Here is a 27,646-nt window from a genome sequence, read left to right as displayed (position 1 = left end):
TGTGTGTATATATGTACTGATTTGATATACTACCTAGCACCATTATGTCAAGCCATCAAAAGGACAGTGAAGTGTAATGTGCCCTCTGAAGCTTGTCTTTCATTCTTCCCTTGCATGAGTCCTGCTTTGCGTCAGATGAGTAAACATTTCCTAAAACAAAGTGAAGCTGCTCTTGACTCTTACTTACAAAAGATACCAACAGAAGTTATTCAGAGTATAAAATATACATGAAAAGGGATTTAAAATATCATCCACTTCATATTATTTGAGCGATAAATTAAAGCTAGTGGCCTCTAACAAAATTATAAAGATAGTTAGAATAGCAGGGAAGGAATACAGCCCTATTTCAGTTGAAGCTACAAAATAGTTCTCTCTGGCTCCATTAAGAGGTTCAAGAACTATAACAGGGGTCTCTAGATTTTTATTAAAATAGCATATACAGTATGATTACAATACATTATATCTCTATATAATATTTATTCATTTCCCCCTAGTCTTTTGAACTTCATGATCCTTTGGTCAATTATTTTCAGAGAAGGAAATTGAAACTTCTCACATGGCAACTATGACAAATGTGCAGCATATATATTGTATAGCATTCTCATGGGAGAACTTCAGAAATAAAATTAGTTTCATCAGCATGCCATGAGTTCGTCAGCGTGGGCCTTCCTGAAGCCTTTGTCGTGGCAAATATGCAAAGGATTCTTTCATCTTTATTCCTGCTTAGAAACATTGCCTAAGATCACTCTTATTATTCTTCCTAATTACCTGTCCCATCACCTATCCGTCCTCTCTGAGTATGTGTTTAATATAAAGGTATAAATTGCCCATAGAAAAATAAGTGAGGAAATACATATACATATACATATACATATACATATACATATACATAATTTATAGGAAGAATTACTATCTCAGCAGGCAATATACGTCTTCCATTTAGCAGCAGGCCAAAGATGATGATAAAATCATTAATTCTGTCAATATAAATGCTAAATAGAAATGGGAAATTGGATCTCTGCCTCGTGTCACATTTTCTCTGGTAGGAAATTACAGGAGAGAAATTGAATCTGATGAACCTTCTGCGTTTATGGCCCCTCATCAAAGGTACAGCATGTGATATACAATAAATAGCATGACACCTCTTAATTAAACAGTGCTATTGTTTAGCCCAGAATAAATGTGTTTTTTGCTTGGCCAATGAGCAAGCTACAAGCTCCTACAGGGGTCATAAAATAAAGAGGCCATAAAATAAACCAAAATCAAACTGTCAAGCCTGCACAAATTATTTCTGGTATTACAACACTGCAAAGATGGTTATGGGTTGACAGATAATAGAAGTGAGCTCATGAGTAAAGCACTAAATGTTTTAATGTTTGTAAAGAGAGCATTTTTTACCTTTAGTCTAGGTATTGTATGTATTGTACAATTCTCTAAATTACCATCTTAAATATCCTCATAAGTTGAATTTATTAAAGCATAATTTCTGGTAGAAAATTACTATATCCTAGCTGGGGAAGCCAATTTTAGACAGGTGTAAGCTGTTTGACTTTCACACTGGATGAACACAGGGGCTCAGAAAGTGTAGTGAAGGGAAGGAAAAGGAAAGAATGCACATGAAAAAAATCTGATATCACACTGTGAGTTCAGTCATAACAAGAAGAATATTCATATTTGTAAATTATTTTCGTAAAAGCTTAGTCAAGAACTGCAAGAAAGAGAAGTGCTGCTCTTTTACATGATAGTTGACCTATGAGGAGCTTTGTTTTCTATAGACCTATTCATTCACTTTGTTTTACAATTAGCAACTCAGTAATGTGAATCATTATTTCCAGTCTCACTAGTGGAGTGAGTAAATAAAATCAAAACTCAGTGCAGAGGGAGGTAATTTCGCAGCACCTCATTGGTAGGTCATGGAAAATAAAAACAGGGTCCCTCCACAGTTGCAAAAAAAAAAAAAAGAATTTTTGACTAGCAGCTTCTGCAGAGAGGCCCCACCATAAAGAAGCGAGTTCCCCTTGTTTTTGTTGGTTTTTTATTTTGGTTGGTTTTGTTTTGCTTTGTTTTTGTTTTGCTTTGTTTTTCTAAGAAGTTCTCCTTGATGTGTTTTGTTTACATCTGAGGGCCCAATCCTGCAGGCCCTGTGGCCTGGCCCTGTGCACATGGAGCTCTTCGGCACTGCTTGACCTCCTTTTCTTCACTGCTGAAATCCTACAAACCCCTTCCCAGCTGAACTGCTACAGGGACCGAGCTGCTCCAAGGGACAAGAAGGTCCCTGGCTGACATAGCCTTGGCCTCACCACCCTGGCCCACATGGGGAAAACATGCCTGGTAAGAGGAAAGAAATGCCCCTGGGACATGGGGATGTTTGTGAGCTGCTGATGGCATCCAGGGCAGGAATCATCCTCCTTCAACTTGCACAGTGGCTGAAACAGGGCAGGTACCAAGGATTTAGTATTCATTTTCCACTCCATGCAAGCAATGTAAAGAGTCCATATTGAAAACCCCAGACAATTTGTTAAAATACCAGTCTTGGTGTTTTACTTAACTTTGAACAGATATGTGTGCTATCACTTCATGTCCAAGTTGCCTTCCAAGTCTTCATGTTAAAAGATAGGCAGCACTCAAAAATTGGCTTCACAAGTAAGAAGTCTGGATTAAAAGTCATCCTAAAAGTACTGGCTTCTTGTAACTCCTAAGTAACACTAAAAGGTATTGTTGAACTCCCAGATGCACAGAGGCATTTTAAATGATGCATGTTTCTTTTACTAGCTAACCTTTACTGATCTTTCAAGTCGTGTTATCTTTAGGAATCAATAAACTACCAGCAAAAGAAAATTTAGAAAAAAAAAAAAGAAAAAGAAAAAGAAAAAAGAAAAAACATGGGAATTGCTCAAAGACCTTTCTGTGACTACAAGTGCAAATGATGGAAAACTCTCAACTCAAATTACTGTTTGAAATATCATTATTCATAAGGGCAGACAAACCTTTTGCTGTGCCCATTAACCTGAATATGGACAGCATTAAAAAGAATGACAGCTGAACTATGAGACCCATTGAAGACAAAGTGGTTGTTATAGCTGTGTTCATATGCAGTATTCTTGAGTGCACTGTAGCTTTGTGGCTGGAATACAGAGAGAGTCTGATCACTATCAGAAAAACAGATTCAGTGTCAAAGCTATATTTTAGTGTGCTTTCAAAGCTGAGGGATTGTTCCAAAACCCAGTATGCTGCATGGAATGTAAATGTGATACGGTTTTATCTCAGTAAAGTTTTGAATTGATAACGCTTTTTACCATGTGTAGCATAATAAAACTTGTGTAGAAAGGGAAAAATAGTATGCACGTGGTAAATTTAGATGTGAAGCTAGAGACTTTGGGGAGAAAAGAAAAAGAAGTATAACAATTCAACATGAAGTAATTTTTTCAAACGCTGTGGCCAAGTTTCCCTCTTTCCAAACCTTTAATACAAGTTTGGTGTTTTTTAAGGGAATCTAAAATCAAAATTAATGTGAAGAAGGATGGTTACTAAAGGATTTAGGCAGCAGTCGGAAAATTTGACAAATTTCCAGTTTTACATTTCTTTCAGAAGTTCTGGGCCAATGTGAGGATCCTCCCAGCAGCCAGACCACGGTTTTCTCAAGGCTCTTCCTGAGCACTATAGGCACAGCCCTTTCTGGCAGCCTGACATTATCAATCCATAGCTTTTGTTGGTTCTAGATTTGCATTTTTATTTGTAACTGTAAGTTCTATTGTAACCCTAAAAAACCACATTTTTTTCATTCATATCTGTATATTTTCCAACCAGTTCTCTGAGAAGCATTTCCCAGCCAACTCCGTGTTGAGTGCCACCATCTAAAAGTAAGCCTGAACATTACGTACATCAGGAAAAAAGCTTGGCGATACTACATCTCACTATATATCATACTGACTTTTATATCAGTTTAAACCTTTTGACTTCAGTATTCCTGTCTGTCTCTACTATGAACTTAGAAAATGTCTCTCTGTGATATAGTTGTTGTGGAGCTTCTGGAGTCTCCAGTTTTCCTTCAGGGGGCCGGGACCAAACTCCAAGCATTCATGAACCCTTCAGGAAATTTCAGGTGCCCTTAACCTAAGGATGGTATTGGGACAGGAGAGAGGCTTGCGTGGCTTTTTTTTTGGTGCCTTTATGTGTACAAAGCATTATCTGTCTTTATTACACACTCTAAATTTTTTTGATCGAGTATGCTTTTCTAACTTCTTATACCGCATCCCCAGGCTTGGAAACCTAGGGATTTCTTGAAATGTTTCAGGAAGGATGTACAACAAAGCCATGTGAGCAAAAGTTTGTAGCTTTGGAGGGTGGGAGTGGGGAAGAAGTAGATGTTTTGAACATGAGAGTTAGATGGGAACGTTCAGATGTGATTTTCCTCTGGTTTACCCACTAAACTCTTAGATGAGAATGTCAGTCTGTACTCTTCTCTGGTGTGGTTTTGCTGAGCTGAATCCCAAAGCAAAGGACCTCTGGGCTTCTAGATATTTGTTCCAGAGTTTTTGACTGTAATAGCTTAATGTATCTAAAAATTGAAAGTGGGTTGTACATGAAGACCTCTAGGTTCTAGGTCCACGAGCTTGGATGTCATCAGGTGGCCCCAATCCAAAGATGTGGGGCACAGGAGATATTGGTGAGCTACCCTAGAGTAAGAAAGTAGAGATTACTTACCTAATATCTTACGTAGCATAAGTCATAATTTCTCTGTTTATTTTCAGTGGTTGATCAATTTAAAGTAGATCTGTAGAAATATAATGTTTTGCTAACTGATAACAAATACATAGGTTAATATAGAATAAAAAGGCAATTCCAAATAGTGTCAGATACTGGGAACTGGCATTTCAAAGGAAGTATGTGTGTTTTTTCTTTAGAACTATCTATTATGTTATTTATGAACACAGACTTTTTGCATCTCAGCTGAATAGGAGTATGTTTGAATATTTATAGCATGTCATTTTTGCATTCTTATTCATAAACCCTATACATTCTCATTCCCTTGTTTTTTGTTTTTTGTTTTTCCCCTTGGCTTCTTGGTATTTAAGCTTCTGGAAATGTTTTCCTGCAAAACATAAGATACAGAAATTAAACTAAGTTTTCTTAAAGAAGTAGGACTTAAGAAAAACCCCATTATTCCCACTAACAATATAATTGTGTTTCTGTTGTTCTTATTCCCACTAACAATATAATTGTGTTTCTGTTGTTCTTTGTTTCTTCTGAAGTATCTGAAATTATTTTGCTCCTTGTAGAAGTTTAAAATGAAGGCCACTGTTTGTGAAATCGTCAGTATTATAAATATAAAGCAAGCCTGGAAATTCACTAGGACAATACCCAATATGAATGCCATCTTGTGTGGGAGGCATTTTGCCCAGGCACTTTTTTTACGTGTTAAAAATACCTTTGGATTCTGCACACTGGTGCCAAATATGAAGTGCAAAGAAATTCAGGCCCACTAGGAGACCACCTCTAGACTGAGAGGAAACATATGGTCCAGAAGCAGTGCTCTTTTTCATTCGTTCATCCTGGCATAATCCTCACATTCCCAGACTGACTCTTGTCAGGATTTAAAAAATGTATGAGGGGGCAGCTGGAGTAGTTTCCGTTCCACTTTATTTAAGCTGTGCCTCTTAGCCTGCCACAGACTTGGCAGACAAATGCCAGCCTTCTTCAGCTCTTGGTAGAGATGATTAAACCAAAGCCCTTGTATTGAATTTAGGATGATTTAGTACCCTCTGTGTCAGGAAGATGTCCATGGATTCCTTTATTCATGCCTCTACAATAATGGTTTAAATTGGCAAGGATTCACAGTTCAGACATCATCTCTAGTCCATACTAAGAGAATAGTATTGCTTTTCATTAGCTTTATAGCCATTAACGAATGATTTGATATGGGCTATGGGCTTTCTTGGTGGCCTCAGACCATAAGATCCTGCATTAATGGCATATCTTTCTTTCACTGTAGGTGAGATTTTTCTTGAACTGTTCACTCTGAAGCATATTTAACACACCCTTGTATTGAGTTTCTTTATAAACAGTGTAATTGTATTTCAAGGGTGTTCTCTCCAGGAACAAGAAGTTTCCACAGACCTCTAGAAATAGACCTGCAGTTGCATGGAGGAAAAGGAAACACCACGTACCAGGAAGACAGGACAATATGAGATCCACATGCAAGTAAGAGCCAACAGTTCAAATCAGCTTTAATGCAGTTAATATGTGCATAATGTTTTGAGCTTTCTTTGTCACTTAATTGGAAATTTTTGCATGTGAAGAAGGCAGGATAAATACCCATATCATAGCAGGATTCAGAAATGACATTTCTATCTATGGTTGTGTTGGACATAATGGAAGAGATATGTTTATGTGAGGAAATGTAGCCTCAAGGTCATGCCAGGTTTGCATGCAAGGAACAAGACAAATATAAAACCCAACTTCATTTGAATTTGATCCTATTTATATTTGCGAACTTTAAGTACCTCTAAGGTCACATGTGCAGAGTTGCAAATGCACCAGTTAGTGAACCCAAACCTAGATACTAGTAAGAACAGTAAAAAATTTTGATGACAAAATGGCATGTTGAAACAGATTCTGGGAATGCTGTGATTCCAATAACAGTTCACCTACCGTGGGTGTCCACAGCACGCGTAGGTATGAATTTGCTGTTAGAGATAAATATTCCAATATGTGTGGAGTCAAAAAAGTATCTTACTATGAGAACACTTATATACCACATCTTCTCTTCTGACTGTAAAACTTAAGGCAGTAAAAGAGAGATATTCTCATTCCTTTGTTTCTCATTCCTTCTGTTTCTGACGTGCCAATATTCAAAACTGAGGAAAAATCGGTCCCATTATAGGTTCAGAAATCAATGTCTTCAATCAATATTCCATGTTTTGGGAAATGGATATACTAATTTTTACTATTTGGAATTTACAGTTCTGAAAGCCTGACTCTTTTTTTTGTTTGTTTTTTTTAACCTCTGTGTTCTATTTTTATTCATAAGCTATGTTTTCTGTTCAAAAAGGGTCCTGGGTTATCAATGTAGTCTGTTCCTTTCAAAACAACATCAAGTAAGAATAAAAAAGTGAAGAATAGGATGGAAGTGCAGCCAGAGTATCTGCCCATTTTAGAATTCAAGCCCTTGTCTTCATAAACAAAATCTAAATACATGTTGGTTTCTAGCATTACCCTTTGGAAATTAGCAAGAAAAACTCAGTTTGAGGGAATATAGGTCACATGCAGAGATTATTTTGGAGTTTAGGACAGAGAGAATTTGGAATGCCTTCAGTTTCTACGAGATAGTCAGCTTCTGTCTGTTGAATTTTTATATCATTCCTGATAATAACCTGTGCCCACAAAACTCTATTTAAATGTATGCAATAGCAATAAAAACAAAGAAACAAATCCATTTTTATACCAGGCCAAACATTCAAGAGGGAAACTAATTTGTCCAGCAATTCTTTATATTTTTTCACTGTCTGTTACCTGTTGGTTTGTTGTTGTTGTTGTTTGTTTGGGGTTTTTTGTTTGTTGTTTTGTTTTGTTTTGTTTTCGGTTTTGGTTGTGTTTTGTTTTGTTTTGTTTTTCATATGGTATATGTTGAATTGCAGTGTAACAAGATAATGACTTTTCATCTTTACAGCCAATGTATAGCCAGTCAGTACCAGGAAACTATCAATGTAAGAACATCCTTCTTAAAGGTCTATTCATCCACTTGTCTTCCCTCACGTTAAAGACTCAAGTCTTGTTTGAGGATTCATGATGAGCAGATCACAAGTGCCTTACTTGTCCCACATTCTTTTGTGGTCAAAAATATACATTCAAAGCAAAATATATTTCTATGACAGTAGGACTGCGAAGTCAACAGTTAACCTGTCTCACCACTCAGGAATCTTTAAATATATTTGTGTGTTTGTTTCACTTCACAAGACTGATATTGGCAGGTGAACTAAAAGGATCTTAGGGGCCACAACTTGAGCTGAGAGTTTTGTGTTTCTCCTGAAAAACTTGACCACATCAACACTAATACTAAAAGCAGAGCTAGGAGAGGCTTTGCTCATCGAGTTGCAGGTGCTCACAGTGTTATTGATGGTTGCAAGAGAAACACAACACTTAACTTTTACCAGGCACGGTAACGAAGGAAATAACATTCACAGTTAAGGAGGAAAAGGTGTTTGCTGGTGCTGCGTGTTCCATACACACCGCGTAGAGATGGCTCAGCGCTCTTGGTGAGTGATGAACAGTGCACCCAGGAAAACAGCCCTCAGGACAGGCAGCTGCTGCGGACAGAATGCAAACACAAGTTCAGCCACAGTTTGGTTTGCCCAGCCTGCTCCAGGGACGGCAGTGGTGAGGGAGGGACGGATGGAGAACCAACCTTGCATTTGCCCTGGCTCAGCTGGATGATTTTCTTCCCCTGGGAGAATGAGACAAACAGGCTGTGCTGCCACAAATTGCAGCCACATTCTTGTCTTCTGCAAGGGTGGGCTTTCTGTATATTTCCTCCCTACATGCCCCACCCAACTTGGCAGTTTAGGCAAGATTCTTGTATTTCTTTGGATACTGAATCTTTAAAAGTATCTTAATGATGGCCAAAAAATGAATATGACACAGAGCCAGCAAAAATATATTAATCAATTTAATAGTAATAAAAAGTCACTAAATTCATGGAGAGTACTGGGTTGGAAAACTGAAGGTATGTACATTTTCCAGCTCAATTTCCCTTCTGGATGCAGGTAGTGAGTCACAAGAATACCTGACTGTTCCCAGAGAACTTACTGGGCTGGATTTTAAAAACAATTGGTGGGTGCAGTCCCCTTGATCACACACACACACACACACAAAAAAAAGAAGTTGAGGTTCATTTGTGGTATAACAGGTTTAGCTGGACAGATTTTTGTGTTTTGTTTTGGTTTTTTTTGGATTGTTGGTCAAAATTAATCAATAAGGGGAAATGTATTAGTTCTTGTAGAACCTAAACAGAAATTATTCAGGACAATGAGAGAATGTTTTATGAAATGGGTGCCAGAATTTCCATTTGGTTTAGCCTAAAAGTTTTCCATTAACTCAAAAGAAATTTGCTTTTTCATCTGTTTTTCCTATTAAGGTCAGCTTTTAAATGAGAAATGACACTTCAAAATGCTTTTGATACTGCCCTTCTCCCCAAAAATGTAAAAGGAAATATTTTGGTGTTTTCAAATGTTTCCCCACCCATTTCTTTCAACTGATACTATTTGCTGAATCCACCCTCAGTTTCCCTACTATTTTAGCTTTGGCACAGTTCAGTTTTCCACTGACTTCTCCAATCTATTAAAAAATCTACCCAACTTTGATCGTGTGTCCCCTTGTAAGGAATAGGTGTGTCCACTGGGCAAGAACTAATACAGAAAATGAGAGATATGTTACTGCAAATAGTTAAAAGAAATTCTTAAGGAATTAGGATGCTCAGGAGGGAAAGAAGATGATGAGCTCAGGCTTAGTTTCAAATTTTATGTCCCTGTGATTTCTGAAATTACCTGGAAATGTGATTTTGACAGAGTATATCACATTTAGTAATACCTTCTGTGATACATATGGTAGAGAGGCTTGTACTGTTACGAATATTGAACTGTTCTTTTTTCTCTATGTATGTTTGCTACAGATAGTACATAGAGTCTTGGAGTCCTTTTCCCCACAGTAGAGCCCCGTAGGCTTTAAAGGTCTTTAAAGTAAGATTTTCCAGAGCGACTTGCAGAGCCAGGTACAATCTGTGACAGATCCAGAGGTTTAGTATCCACCTTCAGAAAATCCACATTTCCTCACTTTTTAATTCTTGAATTTCTCTCTCAGCAGTGTTAATCATTAAAATCTTGCAATAGGAAAAAATATGAATGAAAATATAAAGTAATAAAAATTCTCAGCATAACAGAAAGCTATGGAGAAGTGAGAGGAAAATTATATAACTGCTATCAGACTGACCGTTGTTAACATTGTGCGGTTTCACAGCACCATGTTTTATTTCAAACATTGATTTAACATAAAAATAGTATTACTGGGTTTCAATTCATTTCTTCTAAAGATTCTTTCTTGTAGAGCAACAATAAGATTGGCCATATTAATGCATAAATGTTATTTGATTTAGGCCCACAGAGTGTTTTTTGTAAACAGGCCCAGCACTGAGGATTGTAGTTTTAACATTAAAGTACCATGATAGCTTAATTGTATCTGAGAACCCTGCTGTGAGATAGCGTTTTGATGAACGAATTTGTTATGTGGGCAGGTGGGGGCAATTGCCTCTCTGTGCATTTGAAGGGGTATTGATCTTTCAGTTTTGTTAAGGATCCAGTGTTCTTAATTAGGCAATTTGGTTTTTTATTTTTTCGGGTTTTGACTGTTTTATATTTTAGCAAGAAAGGTTCCCATTTATTGAAGCTTCTATAGCAGTAATGAGATTGTCATTTAACCTAATTCTGTTTGTTTCACTGATAGAAATGTTGTAATACTGCCATATTGATTTTGTTTATAATAAAATTCTGCTCATAACATCTGTGGCAGCTGCAAGAATGGAGGCTCATTTTCAGCCCAAGAAAAAGTACTTACAAACTTATCATTTTTCAGATCCAAAGCGGTAAAACAAAAACATAGGAAGGAAGAGCTTCTTTATTTTAAGGATGAATGACTCAGGATAAAAAGGAGTAGGGTTGAAATTGGGGGAATAGGGGAGTGTGTTTGATATCTGAGTGTTTCATGACATTTCTTTCTAAAAGTTTCCTTACTGTAGATGAAGCCCAGTGGGAGGATAGCAAACTCCAGGTCTCTAGACTCTAAAAACCCAGCAAAGGTGATAGCTGACTGACTGTTCTTTGATGACAGCTGCCTCTACAGCCTCCTTGGCAGTCCCTCCTTGGAAGCCTTCCACTGGAGACTGCGAGCTCCCTCCGATGAACAGCCAGAGAGCCTTCATGTTTTGTGAACTGCGAAAGCTGAACTTTCTTCAAGTGTATCTAAGAACAGAGCCTGTGTCCCAGCAAATTATTTCAAATGCTCTGTCCCTGGTAGCCATTAGATACCTTTTGATTAAATCAAGCCAAGTTTATTTGCCCTGTGGAATAACTTGGTCTCTGGCATATAAGATAATGTTAATGAATATGGAACTGCTGTTAAAATAATATCCAGGATCAGTATCCTCTGTACAATCTAGTTAGGCTTAATATTACTTGACAATAGAGAAGAATGTATTACAGATAAGGGAAATCACCTGAGGTGCCTATAAGAGGGAAGGAAATGGGACTCTTTCAAGAAAATGAGTTACACTGACACAAGAACAGCCTGATAGAAGGTTTACTGCAATATGGTCTGCTCAGAGAGTTGTCTTTGGCATATTATCTAAGAAGAGTGTGTGCTTTCTACCGTGAGAGCCCCTCTTCTCCTGCAGGGTCTTACTGTTTTCACAAGCATTGACACATGTTGTTCTCCAGCAGCCAGGGTGAAAATGGTGATATAGTCCAGGCAGTACTTGAATTTCCATACAAAGGTCTTTCAGCTTGAATTACTCATACAGGACATACAAGCCGGAACCCTGTTGGCTTTCTCTGCTAAATTTGCAGCTGTTTGTCCAAGGGAACAAACTACATCAGCCAAGGCTGATCTTTCTTCCTAAGTGCAAGAGGAGAAATACTTCTCTTCTCAGGTCTGGGCAGATGTCTTCTGGGGAGATAAATAGGGAAAGGTCATTACAGATGCATGTTGTGCCTGAAGTAAAGCTTGGGGCAGAATTTTGTCCTTGGTTAATAAAAGGGAAGTAAATGAGTTAATAAACAGAAACAAATTCTATTATGAATTAAACTGTATTTTGCCAACTTCATAAGAGCTGATTCTTGAAAATATGACAGTGGCAAAGTCCTCTATCTCTTTATAGTTCTGAAGCAGTTACTGCTGCCCTGCTGTCATGTATGGTTTGCATCTCTTATACCTTCCAAATCATACTGGCTCCTGCTGGAGCTGAGTCCTTCTTGGTTTCAGCCAGGGCCCCAAAAGCATAAGGAGGTTCTCCCACCCCTCCTTCTGCCCCCCCAGGAACTGAGCTACCTATGCTTGAGGCCAACTCTGACAGAGTTGGTATGCATTACATATAGGCAGCTATATATCTTGCTGAGGTGGACCTCATCTTGCTGACTTTAAAATCTCTGTAGACAATGTCATTTTATCCTGGTTTGACCCAAACATGGTGATGACTGCTGGCCAACTCTGGGTGCTGTCACCAAGGCCGCCATGCTCACCTCGCTGGGGTGTGGTGAGATGGGGCCCTGCTCAGCTCCCTTCCCTGGCTGAGCAGACAGCCCTCACTGTGCCCTCATATTTTAACTGTAGGTTAGGGAGCTTGCTGTAAGCTCTTGGAGCCACTGAGGTATGTTTTTGTTTTGGGAAGTTGAAGCTTCTTTTAACCTAGATCTTTTAATAATACTGTCAAGGCAAGGGCTTTAGAAATAGTATTTCTCTGTAGACAATGTCATTTTTTATATGTATATGTGCAAGCACACATACTCTGGGCTCTATTACCAAGAAAACAAATAATATACAGTGTTGTATAAGTACACGAAGTACTCAAGTTTTTATGAGAAGAGTGAACTGGATGAGATAGTTCAGGTGGCCAGCATAGTGACAAGGAGATAGGAAATTAAGCCATCAGAGAAAATAAATGGTTAGAAAGTACCCAGGAAATCTGGATGCTTTCAAATTGCTTAGGTCTGACGAAAATAATCCTTGGACTGAAGCAATCACAGAAACTTTAGTAGTAATCTTCACGAAAGGCAAAGAAGCTCTGAAATGCTAAAAAGGACAAGCACTGGGTTGATGTATGAAAAAGGGAAGGAGTCTAGTAATCGTAAGATGATCAACTTTTTTACAAACCCCAGAAAAATGAAGAAAATTATAACTTTAGGTACCTGGAAGGCAACAAGGAAAAATACATGTAATATTTACAATAGACTTTCTTTAAGCAGTATCAACAAATCCATTTCCTTCTAGAACATGAATGAAAGAGGTGGCACTTAATGAAATTTCGAAATTGTATCACAGCTTATGGGAAAGACAGGGAAATACAGAGTAGCTGGTACTCCAGGAGAAGTAAATGTGACGAAGTCTGCAGCTCTTCCATTTTGTCCCTGGACTGGTGGACCTAGACGAGGTGAACAACCACAACCTCCAGCACTCCTGTACTTTCACCAGGGACAGAAAAAAGTCATCTTTCTTTATCTGTCAGCAATTAGGATTACTGGGCATCATTCTCCCCTTCAGTGTTTAAGGATCAATTCCTGCACACTCTAAGCCGGTCTTAACTGAAATTGTGCTTAAATTGTTAAAAGACACAGTCCCATTTTTTCTTTTGCCTTCTTACTTTCCTTTCTTCTCTCTTTATCCATCCTCTCAGGTAATCGAAAAGGTTCAATTTAACCTGGATCATCAGTTCAGTGATTGGGCTGACTCCATGGTTCCAAAAAGCTTGTGCCAGTGTGATGGTAGAGTGGTAAAACAGTAGAGATACAGCATTGTCTTATGTTACAACTTATGTGAAACTGTTGCCACAGTGCAATAGGTTTCCTGCCTGGTCTGTCAGCTAAGCTCAACTAAATTGATCCAGTGCTACAAGCAACTTCTTTATTGTCATCTATCTCCTTTCTCCACCCCCCATATGATTAGTTTAAGCTCTCCATGCCTCATACATTTTTCTTGTTCTACATTTAACCACAATATCCTGTTTCTGCAGGTGCATAATCCTTCTTTGCAGCCATGGTTGTGTTGATCCTGGGCAATATTTTCCAGAAGCTGGAGGATGCACTCACTGTAACTTTTCTCCCATGTGTACAATAACTGCTTACAGCTCAGTACTGTTGCATGCATTTCTTTTCCATTTCTATATAGGTTCTTTCCAGGCCATTAGAACTTAAATTTTCTTCCTGACATAATGACTGGTGCCTACTCTGTCAGAATACTTCTTCCTGAGCAATTCCTCAGCTCGATACTTCTATCAGAATAACATACCCTGTATATGCTAAACAGAATCACAAAACGGTGAAATCAAGAGCAGTGAAGTATGAAGTAATAGAGAAAGCTGACACTTTGCAAATAATTCCTTTCATATATTAAAATTCTGATGTTTGAGAATTTCTTTCAGAACTTACATATTTTTTTATCTCCAGAAGGTGATATTTAAAGTTGAAAAGCTGAGTCATAAAGGAAGTCAAGTCCTTCTGTTTCAGAGTTCTAAAAATCAATGGGTTGATGATGAAACTTCCAGGAATGCGTTCAGCCTATTGATATGCAGAAAGTTGTAGGTTTTTTTATACTGAATCTTTTGTTTGAATATATGATTGATTTGAGCTGTTGGTTTGGAGGTCTTTTTTAAACTTATTGGAGAAACATTTGCTGTTCTGCTTGGGTTTTGCCCCAGTCTTGCCAAAATAACACTGTCAGAACCAATTGTGCTTTCCAGCTAGTTATAGAAATAGTTCCCTTTTGGAAGGGATAAACAGGTTTTGAATCAGACTTCATATACCTTACTTCCAGCTAAAATAAACATGGCAGACAGAAGGTCAGGAGAAATGTAGAAAAACTTAATAGAACAGAGAGCTTTTATGTAAGGGAACAATATAAGTCAAGAAGACCCATAAAGTAAAAAGGAAAGAATAAGTGATTAAAGATGCCTGATGACCAGTAGCCAAGGCAAAACCCTTCAGAGAGAAATGGTTTCTGCTACAGGCTTTTGACAGTGCTTATGCCAATGTGGACTTAATACTACTTTGGGCACCTATTGGAATGAAGAAGAAGTACTGTAGGAATGCGATTTTTAGTACCAGAATGCATGTCTGGTACCAATACTCAGCCATGGGATTTTTCTTTACTGTATGTTTTGAAGTTGTAAAGGTAAAACAAGAAATATTTAGCTTTTATATGAGAAAAATAGTGCATTTTGAATTTGTATTTTAAAAAATACTGAAAACACTAACAGAAGAAGTAACTTAATGTCTGTGTCTGTCTAAGGTAGTAGTTTACTATCTTCCCTGTCTAGAGTGTGATTAAGTCACACTTTCATAATTTAATCTACTGTATTCAAATGAAATATTTTTTTCCAGACTGAGAGAAGTTTATGTTTCAAAGTTATACATACATTTGTAAAGCAAAGAAATTGTCTATAGAAGACAACTGTCTTTGAAGCAATGAACTTAAACACAAATGAGCAAGAAAGCCACACCAGAGAAATGTTTATAGCCTAATGGAAAGAGCATGGGCAACTTCAATTACTAGTGCAGGATATAGATTACTAGGGATAATAGAAGTGCAACAATCTCAGCAATGACTGATGGACAACCGTTCTTAGGGTATGTACTGCTATAATTATACAAAGAAAAGTAGATTTGACATCACAAGAGCTGGGCAGGGAGCAACATTCTACTCTACTAATAGGAAAACCCTAAAGGAAAGGAAAAGAGTCAGATAGAAAACTTTGGGTTGAAGTTACTTTCTTGAGGATAACAGAATGTTCCCTTGTAGTAAAACTCAGGTCTTTTGAGAAAGCATGTTTGATTTTGTCTAGAATCATAAGCAGCATCACTGTAATCTCAATATCGAGCAGGGATTGTCACCACAGGAGGTGTAGGTTTGAGTTTCAGAAATGTAGTACAAATATTCCTAAATTGATAAGATCTGGCTATTCCTAGACATGAGAGTTGACCAGCTTCAACATATTATCCCTGAATCAGTTTGAGGTAACATTACTTTATACTTGGCCTCATAAACAATAAGTATAGGACAGGATGGCTACTCATTACAGGTAACATTTGATCAAGTAATTGAATTTAATAAAAGCATAAACAAAGGAAAGTCTTTGATATAGGCTTCTGTTTTAAATGAAAAAAAAGTCTAGCCAATATCAGATTTTGCAGAAAGATTGGAAGTCTCTTCTAATCATCATAAGAGAGGGGTCTTCTTTATATTTCTATAGTATAACTAATACTGTCTCAACTTTTACAGTAACATAATGTTTACCAATTCAGTAGGCCTCAGAAAGAGTTAAAGTACAGTGTGTGTTTCACAGGGACAGATCTAACATAGATAACTGAGTTCAAATAACACTTAAGCTGTGTAGATATATTATATTTTTCTTCTCTTTTATTCCCAGATCTGCAAGTTTGTGGAGGTCATTGGTACTCATCCTCACCACCTTTATGGAAATGATTAACTCAAGTGTGTACTGGATGTTTCACAGCATTCAGATTCATCACCTTATAAAAAAGATGCATCAAGGCAGCTTGAATTATTGTATTATTGTTTTCTGGGGCAGATTATACAGTATCTTCTTGTCCTGTGAATTATAAATTCTTAGTAGGTTATATATTTTGATTTGGCCAGTATAAGTGATTTCTTAATCGCTGATGATACTGGATTGCAATTCTCGGTGATTTACTTTGGTAATGTTATCACAGAGGTTTAATTTACATCAGTCTCTGACCCTTTTTGAGAAAGAGAAATAGGATTTTTTTTTCTTGAAAACCATTTTCCAGGTAATGGAATTATATTTTATTTCCCATCACAGTAGCTGTACTGTGTCTCTAAATGGTGTGATCAGTTTGTAAACAAAAGTTAGAAGGAAGAGCAGATGTGCAGTAAGAAAGAAGAAAACACCAGGATGCATGTTTAGCATGCATTATTATATTGCAGCCCACTTCAGTATCTAGTTAATTCAGCTTATAGTGATAGTTTATGTTTAGAAACAAGTGCCTTGCTAGGCAGGATTAGCAGGTTGGTAAGACAGAGACCAGTTAAACAGAAGTAAGACTGCATCATGTAAGCAGGCAAATTGGAAAAGAGGGAGCATGACAGGCTATTGGTCAAACCTGAAAACTCAACATTTTTTTGAGCATGCTTATCCACTTCAGAAACCAAAGAATCTTGTGACAGCTCTGGTGCCATTAGCCGTTTCTCTCAAAATGACAGACCAGACCCTCCAGAAATGCATTCCTACATCAGCATTATTCAATCTGATACGAAGTTGTAAAATATTTCCCTGATGCTCAGAATAGGTATCTGGACTGTATCCTTTTAAAGGCATGTTTCGCTTTAAAAACATAAAAGCAAGCCATAATTTATAACCTTATCTAAAAGCAGTTTGGTATACTTAAGAAAAAAAAAAAAAAGTCAACATTGATATATTCGGCCATATCTGATGATGTGGAAAGCATGTATTCCAAAATGGTTCTCATATGGCACGTGACTCAAATGCCATGCTGTGCCCTGTTAAATCTCGGGTGCCTATAATAGTGTGACTGCGGCAGGAGTTTCTAGCAGTAAGGTCTGAGACAAGGTGATGAAGGTTTTTTCACGCATTTTTCTGTCCTGCCCTGAGGCAAGCCAAAAGTCTTGCTGGCTTTTAACAGGGCTGCTGAGTACTCCAGTGAAGTCTGAGTTTTGTTTTCTCTATAAAGATATTTTACCAGCTAGGGGTATCCTGTCAGCACAGCTGATGGTTTAAATTTGCCTCCTGCCAGCTGAGTTATTTCCCTTCTTAAATTGCTATACTAGGCAAAACCATCAGTGCTCCAAGGGCACAAATGGGCTCTGACCCCCTCCCTAGGGGGACTACCTGCAAGCCCATGGCCGGGCCCTGTCTAGTTGTCCAGTCCCCAGGGAGGTGCCTGATGCCCAGAGCTGGGGCTGTGGCTGGTGCCCCCTGCCTGCCCTGCTCCCTGGTAGAGGGATGTCATGCAGGGTCTCACAGACAGGTCTGGGCTGGGTAAATACACCTTAAGCTGCAAAGGAGCAGTGGGATTTTCTTCATTCTGTCACAGACATGTTTCCTTGTGGCCACGCAGCTGGGGCTCTGCTTTCCTGGTTGCTTTCCCAACCAGCAGCACAGTGCAGATGTGCTCTCCAAGGACACTCTCTCCTGGCCTGTTTTGAGCTCAGGGAGGATTTTCTTTTCCTCAGGAAGGCTGAACCCAATAAAATCTCAGAATTTTGGTTGGGCTTTTTTTTTTTTTTTTTTTTGTTCTGTGGTGTGTTTTGGCTTATTGCTGGTCTTTTGTCACCACACTCACAAAGGCATAGTCGTGCTGAGAAAATTAGAAATAAGAGTCAGCAGTCAAGTACTCAGATCACCACCATTTGCAGCCTGTGGTTTGGATGCAGATGAGAGGCCGAAAGTTTAGCTTTCTGGCAAACACGGGCAGATTTTTTTTTCTGGCAATGCCTGTGATGGTTTGCAAGCCGTGACTGAAAATTGTTCCCCAAGAAGGGTCCCCCTGGGGATATCTGAACCCCAGATCAGGCTCTGAATTTTATGGCTTTAGGGAACAAAACCCACTTCTGACACCAAAGGCTTGATGTTATCCTAGAAGAAGTTTTAGATTTCTCTATTTCTCTGTTGCTGATTTGAAACTTTTACAACTTGCGTGTAATTTGTTTGGGCCTGGGAGTGTTTCTGCTCTGAAGATGATGTTGTGGATAAAGGATAGGAACTTGCTAATCTTCACTACAGTCATTTGTTTAAAAAGGAAAGCACTGAAAACAAATGATGTCACGGCTGCCATTTGCTCCCAGCTGCTATTTGCTCATTTGTTTTCAGTGTGGAAAAAGCATCTAACCATCTTCTTAATGAATGTAACTCGCTCTTTCTGTTCTGTGGGAGCTCTCCATTAGAGAGTATCTGCTGCAGATAGAGGGAGAAATCTGTCAGACTTTCTATGTACCTGGGCATCACCTTCTAAGTTCTTTTTTTAGGTTCGGGGGAGGTATATTTTTACAACTCTTTAACTGCTTGAACGGTGTCTCCCTACTGCCCACTCAGTATCTCACAAATAGATCAACACGTAATTACCTTGGTGTTGGAACAATCCAACCACTTGTTAACGTGACTGGATATTAAAAGTTCATATAGCAGATTAATGTAATTAAGTTTTAAAAACACTTACAGTCCAGACACACATGGAAACACTGCATCAATCGAAACTAAAGAAAGTCGCCATAAATATAAGTGGGCCAGTGCTTGAGATGACCTAATGTTACATATGCATGTGCATTCTGATATTGACTTCAAATAATTTCAGCTATTCTGAAAGATGATCATTTAAGTTTTAAGTTACTTTAGCAGATGAATAATTATCATATTCTTCTGATGTCAAATTAGCATAGGGAATTTTTTTTATTGAAAATGCAATATTTATCTGTAAAGAGAAGCAGAAAAAAGAAGCAGATCTTAACTCTCTGAATATCTTTTTACATAATTAATGTTCTTCCACTCGATCAATTGAAAAGGAGCAGATTTTGAGGAAAAATTGCAGAATATGTTCTCATATAAGGTCGGAGCTTTAAACTTAAGGCCAAATCTTCACTTGTGATGATGTACAAGGTTTTTTCCATCTTGCAAAATCAAATATTTGTGAAATGACAAATAAAACTAGGGATAATAGGTTGGCGTTATATTAAATTTTAAGATTCCTGGTTTGAAGAAGTTAGGCAAATTCTGTTTTCTGTTTCTATCTGTAGCCATGCAGAAATATCAGTGTTTCCAGTAACAGTCTCTTCTTTATGGACATCTATTTTAAATTTGCACATTCATATAGTGTGGAATTAGTATTACAAGAACAAGATTTTTGAGAGGTGTTCCCACAGGAATGCACTTACCCATTTTCACTTATTGCTCCATGCAGAAGTCCTGGATAGGACTATGTGCACTCCATTTTTCTTTCAAATGCAGAAATACATTCTCATACACAGGTTTCAAAGTGCAGGAAAGAAATGATAATTGATGTATGTGAAGAATATGACTTGAAGAACCACCAGAAAAGCAAAACTGTACGATTATCTAATACAGCATCATACCTAAACATCTCTGTGGTGATGTGATTGTTGGAAGAATTTATATGGTTACAGATGTTCAAAATAAATACAGTCTTCAGATTTGTGACAGAGGATGCTTAGGCATCCACAGAGTACACCTTAATTACAGATGATGCTCTGTAACCTGGGTCCCATATCAGATTCTCTTGGCAGGTTAAAGTCTGATCAGGGTCTCTGGTGAGATGCCTGGGACTATTGATCATTCAGCTAATGATACTGGGAGATGAGGAAATAGCTTTGCCTTGTGTAAGCAAAAATACAGGGTGTTTTTGACATGCAGTGTTTAAAATAGTGACTTGACCGTGAAGGCATAAGGGTTTGTGAAGAACATTGGCAAGGTGATTGTTTCACTGAGGTAAAAGCTATTTCAGCGTTATGCAGAATGTATGGACTGCTCTATAAGAAGAAGGACAAACAAAGGCTGAAGACTAGACAGAAGGTGACTTTACAAACAGCTGATCCTGGAAATGTAAAGACACAGATTATATTGATTGCTAAAGTGCTTCCCCCTAACTCTTCTCTCTTTTTCACTCCCCCATTGCAGTGTTCACAAGACTTAACACAGCAAAGTGCCTGACCTCTCAGTTATCACATTGTGGCCATAGCAGTAATGCCAACTGTTTGGCAGAAGTTTAAAACTCTTGAGAAGTCACAGAGTAATGAAGTGAAACACGTGAACAGTGTAAAAGAAATCTGAACATTTTAGTCTTTTCACAAGTGGTTGGGTCTAGAACAGGATGTTATGTGTAATTAAATGAGTATAATAATTGCCTCCACTAAAGTTAATGGAATGATGTGAGTATAAACACAATGCAGGAACACAATCCAGTCAAGCAGTCACTCTCATAGAGGGAATGATGTCATCCCCAACGAGGATATCAGATGCTTCTCTAATTTACAGTGGGAACGTTGTTCTTTTAGTGCTTGCTGCAGTTCTGAAAAATGCTTGTAGCCTACATTGGTTCAGTGCTGCTCCCAGTGGGCTGTCATTACTGTGTGCTCCCTATTATAAATGAGGTTTTTCTCTGGAGGATGAGCTCTGCCCTCACTGAGCAACAGCAGTGGAGCAGAGGCGGGAGTGCAGTGTACTGAATGTATGAAGAAAACCTTTCAAAGCAGCTATGCTAATTTCTTACTATTTCTAAAAGTAAAACAAACAAAACGGATGCTCCAGTAAGTTATTTACATTAGCGTGCTTCAAAACAGATGGAGAGCTTTATAGCCGATTATGAAAGGCATGCAAGTTACAGTGACATGGGTCCCAATTATGAACAACTTAAACTACACCATCTGCATTTAATAAAGCTCCGTATGTACGGGTATGATCTAACTTGGCTGCCTGTATTTGTTAGTAACACGTGTAAAATAGATACCAACATGTCGAATCTAAAGATATTTCATCAGGCTTCGTGGGAGGAACTGGAAATGTTTATGGTGCCCCTTCTGCCTTCACTGACCAAACCCAAAACTAGAAGCAGCAAGCATCCCAGGACGAAATTGGTTTTCCTATTGAGAAAGGCATTGATACATACATTTGCCAAATTCAGCACATTGGTCATCCAGTCTTAGCCAATGCAAGTGGGGTTGGTATGTTTGTTTGTTTGTTTGTGGGTTTTGTTTGTTTGTTTGGGGCTGGGTTTCCAGAAAACTTCACATTTCCTTCCCCTAGGCAATCTGGACAGAGAGTATGTAATTTTAGATGGCCATATTTGAAACCAAATCCTTTTGCCATTGGCACAGCACACTGCTATGCAAATTTCAGCATAAGGGATCTGTGGACTTCAGTGTCATGAAGAATAACAAAACTAATCTTTTTTTTGGAAAAGGAAGGTTCACTGAGCCAAACAGACCTAGATACCCAGGACACAACACAACATTCAAATTTTGTGCTCATAAGGGGGTTCTTCAGTGCTCTGCAACAAGAGGAATTGTTTCGCTGTTTCTTCAAAGAGCATTGAAAGCAGTCTGTAACTGAGAAGGGCTTTAGCAGGGGAATGCTTACTTTTCATCTGGTAGTAGTGGTTAGTTTTGCTGGATAAAACTCTAGGGCATGACATTCCTCAGGACCTGAGCTACACTTAGCTGGTGCTTCCCCTGGATTGTAAGTACTCAAAATACTTTGGATTTCCAGACAGTGTGTGGAACTCCTTTGTCGAAAAAGGCAAAATTCCAGGTGAACCAAAAGAAAATTTTCTATATGCTTGCATGTGGAAAAAGGATGGAGATTGACAACTAAAGGCACAGATACATGTAGTTGACTAAGGTGACCTGAACTGTGACTCTTCTGACTCTGCCTGTCTTTGTAGTTCTGGAAGAGAAACACCAGAGTAGCAGTCTCCTAGATCCAGCCCTCTCATGGTCATACCTTCACCCACCCTTTCCCTACCCCACCCAGCACATCTTTCATCTGAAGCAGAGTGGATTGCTGGTGAACTCTGGGGATGACAGACATCTTGCTTTAGGAGGGTTTTGTGATTCATCTTTTAATGGGGGTGGCAGCAGCTGAGGTAGCTGTTCTACTGGATTCAGTTCATCTTCAGGCTGGACTGTGTATCATGTGATTAAAAAAAAAAAATCACTGAATTAGGAAAAACAACAGAAAAATCCAAGTGAAGTCTTTAAAAAAAAAAAAAAAGTAAATAGAGAACACAGCATGATTGAGAGGGGATCATGAATGTCTGTTTTCACAGAAATCTGGATGTGAGGGATTGGGCTGACTGTAATAGATTCCCCCACCTCCTTTCCCCCCGCTTTCCATTCTGCTGCCTCTGATATGGAGATTTACACTGACCTCTGGGCTTTTACATCTTGCAATTTGCCAGCTCTTTGATAGAAAGCACATTCTTACTGGCCACTTAATTCCTTTCTGATCAGTATTACATGACACCAGCAATCAGGGTGCCTTTGATTCACCAGGACAAAAGAAAGAATGGAAAAGTACTCTTTTCACCCTAAAACAGATTTGCTGTAGTCCTGTGAGCTGGCTGTAATCCTGGTTTCATTTTTTTCTTTCTTGTTCTTTGGTGATGTTAGAAGCCCAGCTTTAAGGCTAAACAAGAACAAGATATGTTCATTTACCATTTGAATACCAAGGGAATAAATCTTTTTATCTCTCCCTAACTTCATGTGCAGGAAGTAAAACCCTTTTCTGTATTAACACTGAATAGGACTGGTCCATTCTACTTCACCTGAAGCATTAGTTTCATTTTTAAAAGGCCACATATTTAACCACATAAAAAAAGTAAGAATTTTAAGGAGAAAATGTGACTATTTTCAAGAAGATGACACTTAAGAAATAGGAAGCACATTGACCATCAGATGCTGACACTTCTAACAACCTCCTTTATCAAACCCAGTCCTGGGGAACTGCAAGGGTGAGGGGTCAAAGTCTCAGCATTCAGCCCTTTGCAGAGGGCTTCTTAATAAAAGATCCAGAGATACAGCAGATGCAGGCACTGAAACCGCACTGGATTAAAATTGTGACTGGAGGATTCTGAAGAAGCTCCATTAAAAATTAGTTCATGATTCTGGGGCCAAATGTGTCTTTTCCAGCAAAACTACTTTAATACTGAATATGTAAATAATAAGGATAATAAGAATTCAAAAGTAATTGGAATTTAGAAGTAAGTAGAAATGTTGTCTTTCGGTTTCATGTATTATACTTAGTTTCTGCTAGGTGTTCCTGGAGAATCAAAGACCTGCTGTGCTGTGTGTATGTATGTAATATAGACATCCCATAATTTGAAGTTAATGTTTAATAAGTTTTTGGAGTATTGCTTGCATCTTGTTTACCCAAACAGTAGTGTAACTGCATATTAGAACTGCATATTTCCCTTATAAAAATAACATTGTAGATTGATTCATTTAGATTTATATAGTGATAGGTTAAAGCGGTTTTAAATCTGAAATAAGGCAACCTGCATATCTTGAGGTGGATGGCTGAAATAACTGGGAAAGTATGCAGCTGTTAACATGAGAAGATTTCTCAAGCAGAAGAATCTTCAGTCATTTTGAAGCTACTGTTGTTGGGAAATTCTAGGCAGATTTGGAACACTATCAAATAGACAAACTGTACTCCTGTTATACTATTTAATCATATTCAAAACCTTTCCCAGATCAAAGCTGTTGTCAGCTTGGTGTTTTTTGAAGGGAAGGATCCTACTTGATTTCTACAGGAGAGACTTAAGCACAATAAATAGGCAGAAAGGAACTGATAAAAAGCACAATATTTTTAACCTGATAAAAGTGATATTAACATATCAAGAAAATTCCAAAGCAAGAAAATTTTCAGAATATTTTGGATTTGTATAGACCTGAACCAAATTTCTAGCCTCAAAAAAATGAATTTAATCTAAGTGTATCTACCAGGAATGCATATTGTTTATTGAAATTTCTTTTTTCATGAATTAACTTATGCAACTAACTGGAATGGTCTCTGTATACTACTTGGATAAATCATAAGAACTAGAAGAAGTCTTGTCTAGATGCAGCTGCAGTGCCAGCGCTCCAGGTGTTAAGGTGCTGAACTGCTTAGCAAAGGTCTGTCTTCTAAAAGGAGCTACCAGGCCTGCTACAACCCAGGCCAAACAGAACCTGGGAAATTACTTCTACCAGAATATAAAAACTATGCTTGCAACTCCAGTTACAATTAGAGGTACTGGAGGGTCTGCCTGGATATGCAGAGTGGTCTTGTCCAGCATGAGAGAAAGAAGAGATCCTTGGAGATTTGAGGGAGCTGAAGAGAATAATACAGGAATAGTTGCTGGAACTCTTTAGTTATGAAGTAAGGAAAAATTGTCAAGAACATAGCAGTGGAAGTTATATATAAAAAAAGGATGTAATTAGTTGGAATCTTAAAATGGTGTGAATTATTCGCTTAGCTCTTCTGTTTTATGTAAGCACACACACTCTGCATGTGCCCTGTGCTCTCTGCTCTGCCCCAATGGAATGCAGTGATTCTGTGCGTGACTGCCTGAAGGTTGTGTGGTCTCATGCCATGCATATTGCCTTGCACTTCATTCTCAAGTTCACATGTTGGATTGCCTGGTACCAGAAAGGAAAGTGCCTCAAAATTACGTGGAAGGTTGTCTTGGAGCTTCTGACTCAAGTAACCAGACACATTATTCTTCGGAGTGATACCTAGGAGCTGGCTTTAAAATTCTTGGTATCTATCTTTAATTGCAAGGAATGAGAATGTGATGTGTCTGAAACTACTAAAATGTTATGAGCTTTGTCTCTCTTATTCTCTGACTTTTAAGACAGTAATCCAGCCAGGATTTTGTTTTGCTTTTTCAGTCTTCTAAGTGGAAAGAATATGATCCCTGACCAGTTTTGTTTTTCACATTCTCCAGTAGAGAAGAATGAAAATAAACTGGCAGATGGTGTTTGATTGTTGCTATGCTTCCCAAAGTGGCTGCTCACTTTTAATAACTCTTTTTTTTTCTTTTTCTGCCTAGGTTGAAAAGCTCTACTTTAGGTGTCCATCATGTGACAGCTAGAAGCTCTTTTTGCAAATTTTGCATTGCAAGTATACTTTTCAAAATTTACCATCACCTCGCTTAGATGTTGTTCAGAAAGCTGACTGAAGACTCCCTAGCAGGAACATTTCTACACATCCTGAGAAAATGGGAAGAAGATTATCCAAACCATACATTACCCAATCATGGACTGTGACATTGCTGTGCTTGTGAAACTGCTTGGCAGCTCCTTGTTGCAGGAGGAGATAGAGATCAGCCGCCAGCTGGAATAAGGCTTCCAGCCCTGCAGTGGCTTCAGGGTGAAGGATTACAGGGTCTGTAAGTGTAATCCACCTGCCTGTGTTCCCACTGTGGAGCAAAATCAAATCTACAGTTAATCCACGTGGAGTAATCTTTGTTGTAAAGCTACTGCCAGGTAGAAGGACTACAGGCGGACTGAAAAAAAGTTAAACTCATTTTGTAGGTTACAATTGACTATTGTCCATAAATGAGAATTCGACTTGGAAACCTGCCAGCAGTGTGGATCTGTATTTTTTCATTCCCTTTCCATGATAACAAACAGAGAAAAAAAGTATTTTAGCATAATTAATGGAATTCGTTAATAAGTATTGATTTTGGAAGGATTTTAGAAATACTTTAAATAGATTAATATAACAGCATGAATATGTACAACTGAGAAAAGAACATATATTTTAAGTTGCTAACAGAGGATCAAGGAGACAAAAAGTCAAAGTATTAGGGAAAGGAGAAGCAGCTTAAATCATCAGTTTTGATTTTATTCATAGCAGACTGTCCTAAATTACAATTCTATATAGTGTAAGAGCAAAACCCCTTATTCTTTTTTAAGATTGTGATAGTTTGTGGAAGAGGTTCAATAATACAGCACTTCATAATCAGGACCTAGTTGCAGTGACGCAGGAGTCCACTGCCAGGTCGGTGCCCCTATAGCTAATATTTAAAAGGCAGAGCTGTGATGGATGAATGGATTGTTTCAGCTACCCGGACAAAAGTGGGTCTGCTTTGTGAACTGAATGCCCTTGCTAACTCTGCTGAGATATGTGTAGAAGGTATCTACTGACTGTGGAAAATCTTAACCTGGCAGTGAATCATCCATCAGTGAATGCTGGATCTAATTAGAGAAGTCAAGATGGCTTTCTCAGTGTTCTCTAGACTCAAACATCTTGGATTTGACAGGCAATCCTCAACCACTCCTCTGACCTTGAATATGAATTTCTGGTCAAACAGGAGGAGTTCTTTGTTTTCCATGCATGAAAAGTAGGGAAGAAAGATTGTTCTGCCATCTCTGAAACTGTTCATTTCTTATCGTTGTGTTGCAAATAGAAGATCTTGAAGAAAAATAGAGTGCTTGAAGCAGTCTGGAGATTCACACTGTGTGGCCAACGGGAGGAATGGCAATGAGTATAGTTAAAAGACTGAGAAGACATATACTACTCTGGATTTTGTGATGTACTTATATTGAGTACAAAGATGAGGCAAAACAGTCTAATATACAAATAATTCATTGTTCTACAAGTGAGGACCAGGCACTTAGGGCACATTAAGAATATGTGTTCTTTTAACACAGAAGATTTAATATTTTTTTTTAATATGGCCTAATCACTTTTTCATCTTGCTATTAGAGCCCACCATCTGGTTATTGAAGAAAATAAAAACTAGAATTTTTCACTTCACAGGAAATGCACAATTTCAGCATGGGAATTTATTCTGAACTTAAACTAAAACTCCTATTTTCATAAAATAAAATGTTTGAAAAAAATATTTTTTGATAACTTGAATAAGTGTACTCAAACAAAGCAAACATTTTGTCTTTTCATTTTTAATTATGAGGTGTAATATATGTCAAATATTTCAGTAGAGTTGAAAAACAAACCACTTATCTATAAACAAATTATTTGAAATTAACAGCTACCACAGGAAGTTGTGATTTTAACCAGATTAGCATTTTCTCAGAAATATATCCTGCTAGACAATATTTGACTGTTTCAGTTGTTATTAAGTAAAATAGAATTGTTTTGATGAATGGTTGGACATGGACAGAGAAAGGTTTTGATTTCACTCTGGTGACTCAAGTACCACGTAGAAAAGCAGTAATTATGAAGCCTGAGCTTCTGTGATGATGAAATTGCAGTCTATTTAAAAAGAAAACAGCTGGTTCCCTTTTCCACCTTTTGTTTTTCTTCTTTTCTTTCCTTATTTTATGTGAAAACATGTGACAAAAATATGAAACTTTTTAGAACAGTTACTAGTCA

Source organism: Nesoenas mayeri (assembly GCF_963082525.1).
Source record: "Nesoenas mayeri genome assembly, chromosome: 1".
Taxonomy (NCBI): domain Eukaryota; kingdom Metazoa; phylum Chordata; class Aves; order Columbiformes; family Columbidae; genus Nesoenas; species Nesoenas mayeri.
Note: the sequence above shows the minus strand (reverse complement) of the source record.